This window comes from Echinops telfairi, unplaced genomic scaffold, assembly GCF_000313985.2.
Source record: "Echinops telfairi isolate 266 unplaced genomic scaffold, ASM31398v2 ScPeMD7_655;HRSCAF=1070, whole genome shotgun sequence".
Classification (NCBI taxonomy): domain Eukaryota; kingdom Metazoa; phylum Chordata; class Mammalia; order Afrosoricida; family Tenrecidae; genus Echinops; species Echinops telfairi.
Genome location: NW_022104553.1, coordinates 26,414,535 through 26,420,343, shown reverse-complemented (window position 1 = coordinate 26,420,343; position 5,809 = coordinate 26,414,535).

Below are 5,809 nucleotides of genomic sequence, written 5' to 3'. Positions count from 1 at the left end.
CCAGGAAGTGGTGAGAGTGACACAGTAAGTTTTAGATTTACTTTTACATTGCCCCCATTGTACTGTTGTACTATTTAATATATATATTTATCTTTATTTATTTATAACCATTATTTTTTTTATCTGCTAATCACCCACCATGAATACAGCTTCAAAATAGCTACCCCGATTCACTTCACCCTCTGATGGGTTACGCAGCTGTTTTACAGGGTGATTCCTCCTCTGGGGAGACCTTCTCCTTGTCCCTAGTCAGAGAGCTATTTGTGGAGGCCAGCCTCCACAATGGAATGGGTTCAAAGGGGGCGGTTGTGTAATTTCAGGGCACATCAAAGACACATTCAGACAAGACAAAGCATACCAGGGCTCCCCTCTTCCAAGGAGAGCTTATATAATCTTGGGCACGCAAGCCAAGGTAAACACATATGTAACAGGAAGGGGTTGTATTACAGACCTACACATAGCATGAGGGGGTTGAGTGAGGGGTGTACACACAATGGAAGGGGAGGTACTAGAGGCTTCCATGTGATAGGAAGGTGCATGTGTAACAAGATGAGTGGGTTCTGGAGTTAAAATGGCAACCTCACCTTGCTCTTTTCTGAGCTGGCTTGACTCGAGGCGCAACTAAGCTTTTCTTCAGGGGAACAAACGATGATCCTTATCAGAAGGGAGTGGGACTGCTTAGTTAGATGGTCTGACTCCTTTTGGTGACCAATAACCACCAGGCAAATAGCCTTCAAGCAGCTAGCCGTCAAGTGTATATAGTAGCAGCTATGTGCTTGGAAGTAGCATCTTAAAATTGGCATTATTACTGGGGGACATCATGGGGAATGACTTTGACTTAGGAGAATGTGAGTGGAATGCAGCTCCAATCCATGAACTTGAAGGTCTCCCTGTGAGCCCCAGCTTCCCAGATGCCTGAACATATGAGAGAAGTGGTCATCAGACACTCCGTGTTAGAAAGGGTTCTCTAGAGAAACAAAACCAGAACGCCAATCATTTTGTATATATTTATATAGATAGATAACATAAGAAATAAACAGTTAATCTATAGAGCAGTACAAATGGTTCAGTGCAACTCACTTCCGTTTGTCAGCTGTGAGACACTGGCAGTCCTTCAAGCCTTGAGGGCCCCCAGGTTGTCCTTTGTAGGCCATCCAGCCACAGGCAGCCAACAGCAAGCAGGTCACCAACAGTCAGCCAGATGACAGGGTCAGACGATGGTCGTCGGCTCAAGAGATGTACCTTCCAGTGGTGTGGTGAAGCAGGTCTTGAAGGAACCTCAAGTTACAGCGATGCAGTCCATGGGTAGGCATCCCACAGATAGTGTAGCTTGCAAAGGGAGGCACAGAAATAGCAAGGCAGCCGCACACTGGCCCGATGATCAAAGAGCAAGAGAGAAAGAGGTGAGGCTCACCGAGCCATTTATCTCTCTGCCCTTCAACTAATCTCACATGTGTTCATTGGCCATGTTGGCACAACAAACCTACCTATCACAGACTCTCTTCCGAGTTCTGTTTCCCACACTATCTTGGAGATGGGTGAGTCTAAATATCACTTGAAATTTAAAAGCAGCTTGGATGAGCCCCTAATAAAATGATCTAAAAAACAAGAAATGTAAGAGCAGCAACAATATCATACTCATACAAGCAACAGTTAGTGAACTGTACTTAGTGATCAGCAGGCTGAATTATTTAGAAAAACTGTTCTGAAGTCTGGAACGTCTTTGAAGTGGGCAGAGGTTGGAGGGTGAAGACCAGCCCCAATAGGAAGGAGAGTCCACCTCCACACTAGGCCAAGTTGATCATGACAAGGTACAGGTCCTATATGCCTCTGTGTTAGTCTGGATACACTAGAGAAACAAATTCATAGACATTCATATGTGTCAAAGAAAGAGTTTTATATCAAAGAGTAATTGTATATTAAGAAAACATCCCAGCCCAGTCCAGATCAAGTCCATAACTCTGAAATTAGCCCATATGTCCGCTACCAATCTATAAATTCCTCTTCAGACTCAGGCAACACATTCAATGATGCTTGTGGGAAGATCACAGGCTAGTAGTTGGAAAGTCTTGTGCATCCAGTGGAGGTGGAAACATCTCAGCACTGGCATGGGTGCCCATATAGCTGCTCCAGGTCAAGGTCTCTGGCTCTATCAGTGTAGCTCCATGTGGCTTGTCAACAGGAATATCTCCCACGGTGAGTGTGTCTTTTAAAAAAAAAATCATTTCATTGGGGGCTCGTACAACTCTTATCAAAATCCATCCATCTACCCATTGTGTCAAGTATATTTGTTGCCATCATCATTCTCAAAGCATTTTCTTTCTACTGAGCCCTTGGTGTCAGCTCCTCATTTTCCCCCCTCCCTCCCTCAAGAACACTTGATAATTTATTACAAAATTTTTCATGTCTTACACTATCTACTGTTTCCCTTCACTCACTTTTCTGTTGTCCTTCCATGAGCGTGTGCATCTTGCCTCCAGGGAGGAAGACAGGAGATCCCAGAATCCTCAGGAGAAGGTCATGCCCACCCTGAGGCCTCGCTGGCTTTGTCCTGACCACCTTTCCCTCAAGTTGACAATAGATTATGTAACCGCCAAAGCCTCTAACCTACATTCTTCTTTCCCCCTATTTTTATAACACCTGTTCCTCTTTGGGTACTGGGATCAATAATCCATCGCAATGACTACACAGAACACACAGACAATACTCAAGATTTTGAGAGTTTATTAGGGAATTTAAGAAACAAACAAACATTAAAGGATACAATCTTTTGTCCAGAGCAGCCCTCCCCAGACTCCCCATGCCAGCTTACGCAGACTCCAACACGTGGCTTGAGGGTCACAGCCTCACACCATTGTGTAGGTATTCAGCTGATGAACTGGTCGGCCACTTTGAACCGGGCAATCGTGGTCTGCTGTGCGAGGCAGGGCACATGAGCGTCATCACAGCCCGTTCACGGTCAACGAGAGAATTTTGAGAAAGAAGACCCACCCTGACGGCTATGGTTCAAATGTATGCTTGACCCACAAGTGACAAATATAAAGCAATTAAAGATATTTAACAACGTATTAGTCTGAAATTGATGAAACATGCCATCAAGATGCATTGATAATAACCCGCCTGGGGACCCAGGCCAAGTGCCGTAGGACACTGAGACATTGAATCGTGGATCTTCAAGGCACACAGCACACTCCAAAGGCCATACCAGAGTGATGAGATGTGAAAACCCCGCTAGATGTGCTAGATTTACCACAAATAAGCCTGTAATTCAGCACTTCTCAACCTGTGGGTCGCGACCCCTTTGGGGGGGTCAAACTACCCTTTCACAGGGGTCGCCTAATACATCCTGCATATCAGGTATTTACATTACAATTCATGACAGTAACAAAGTTACAGTTATGAAGTAGCAACGAAAATAATTTTATGGTTGGGGGTCACCACAACATGAGGAACTGTATTAAAGGGCCACAGCATTAGGAAGGTTGAGAACCACTGCTCTAACTGGACGACTTAGGACTGAAACTACATGGTTTGTCAATAATCAGAAGGCAGTCATTCAAAGAGTATTGAACTGTCAGTAGATTGAGTAACATTTACTTACTACTTCATTCTCCACTTGCTGTATGAGGATAGGCATTATTCAGGCAGACGTGGATCTGACATTGTCAGTGAATATCATTGTAACTTTTGCCTGATCATCCACTCCCATTGTTTGTTCCAATAGCCTCCAATCACATGACTATTCTGTACAATGAACAAGCCATGTATTGCGATAGGTACACTTACTCAGTCTCCCAATCTAAAGTGTTTTAAAATTTGTACCATGGACTAAGCAATGGCAAAATAAGCAGAAGATCTTTATGTTCCAGAGTGATGATGGATAAGATTCTGTACCGTGAATTAATAAAGATGTCTCTAAGGTGAACCAGAGGCAGATAAAATGCAAAAAAAACCCCAAAACATAGATTCAAGAATGGATTTTGGACTTGCACTTAATCCTAGCTCCAATCTAAGAATAATTAATTTTACACCATGGTCCTGGTAAATACTTGCCCTTATGAAGGAAACCCAGATGATAGAGGTTTCATAGCAAAGTGTGGTGAAGAGATTAGATCATGCACAGGTACCAGAAACATAGCATCTGGAGTTTTAAAAGCTTGTTTTCAAACAAGTAGCCATCTAAATGAGATGTCAACAAAGCTAATAAGGAAGAAACACACCAACATCCATGACCCAAGGATGATAAATTATAGAATCCAAATCTGAAGCAAGGAATAGTATCAGAGCTTAGATTGTGAGATTCTTATGTGCAGAAAGCTATGGATCACAGTGGAAGCCCAAAATACATTCATAGGATCTACATAGAGAATAAGCCTCCCTTGATTTCCCTCTAACCATAACTGAGGGGTGGAAATAACCTGGTTATCAGACAGAGCATATGGGAGAGATGATGATAGTAGAGTAAAATGAGGAATCTGGGTGGGTTTTTTTCATATTGTGTTTTTTTCTGTTTTAGCATTTTTATTGGCACTTATCCACAACATCATACAATTCAGTAGTCTAATCGTGTCAAGAAGAGTTCTACAATCATCATCACAATCAATTTTAGAACACTTTCTTCTTCCTTGTACTCACTGTTATTAATGTAATTATTTTTCTATTGTGGCAAAAATGTACACAACAAAACACTCTCCAGTCCAACAAATTCTACATGTATAATTCAGGGTCATTGATTACATTCTTCATGTTGTGCAACCATTATTGATATCGTTTTTGCAAATTATTCCATTAATTCAATAACCCCTAAGCAAAAACCCCTAACCATTAATTCAATACCCCCTAAGCAAAAACTCTTCCTCTTTCGCCCATGGTAACCATTGGTCAACTTTGGTTTCTTTTATTTTTCAGCCTTTTGCTTGATATAAAATTTCCATATCATACACGTCTATAGTTAAGTCACTTTTAAAGGGTTCTGTATACATCCTCAATCAATTCTAATGCTCCTTCCCCCTCTCGCATTCATTGTTTGCTCCCCAATTCCAATCACCCTCCACACTCCCTGTTCTCAGAAAAAAACATTACAACATTTATTATCTCTATGCCTCTACCCCTCTGTGCTTCATAAACTGGCCACCTAATAAAAGCAAGAGAACAAAAACTAAATGAAACAAACAAACAAAAATAAAGAATAATATAAAGATAAAAATAAAGGCTAAGAAAGACCACAACCATATTTTGAAAGTAAGAGAAGATATTTCTGCCATAGAACAAATGAGAAATATTTAAGCCTAGACCAGATTCAGGATGGGACAAGAGGGAAGTCAACTAACCAAGTATCATATTATACTGTGGTTTGATTACCATAATCACTTTTACTATAATCTGTATCTAAAAGTAAAGCTGGTTCTCAATCATCACCCTGGGGTATAAGGCAATTGCATTGACAAGATCAATAATTTAGCTAATGGCATAACATTTATGGTACTGTTGATATAAGGAGTGTATGAGAATATAGTTCAACTGCAACCTGCAAATTGATTTCTTAATTGATTGAGCTCTATTTACATTGGGCATGGTGGTTGGTGCTAGGAGAAGTTTGTTTCTATTGTAGTATGTCTCCGCCCCCCACACCTAGTTTTTGGTATATGAAACCCCAAATAGTGAATTTATAGAGACATCAACTAGAATAAGGGTTCTTGGAAGGGAAGCAAGGGAGGTGGGCATGGGTATGGGAAAACTGATATCAAGGAGTTCAAGAAGAAAGAAAATGTTTTGAAATCAATGTGGTAGTGATTTTACAACACTGCGT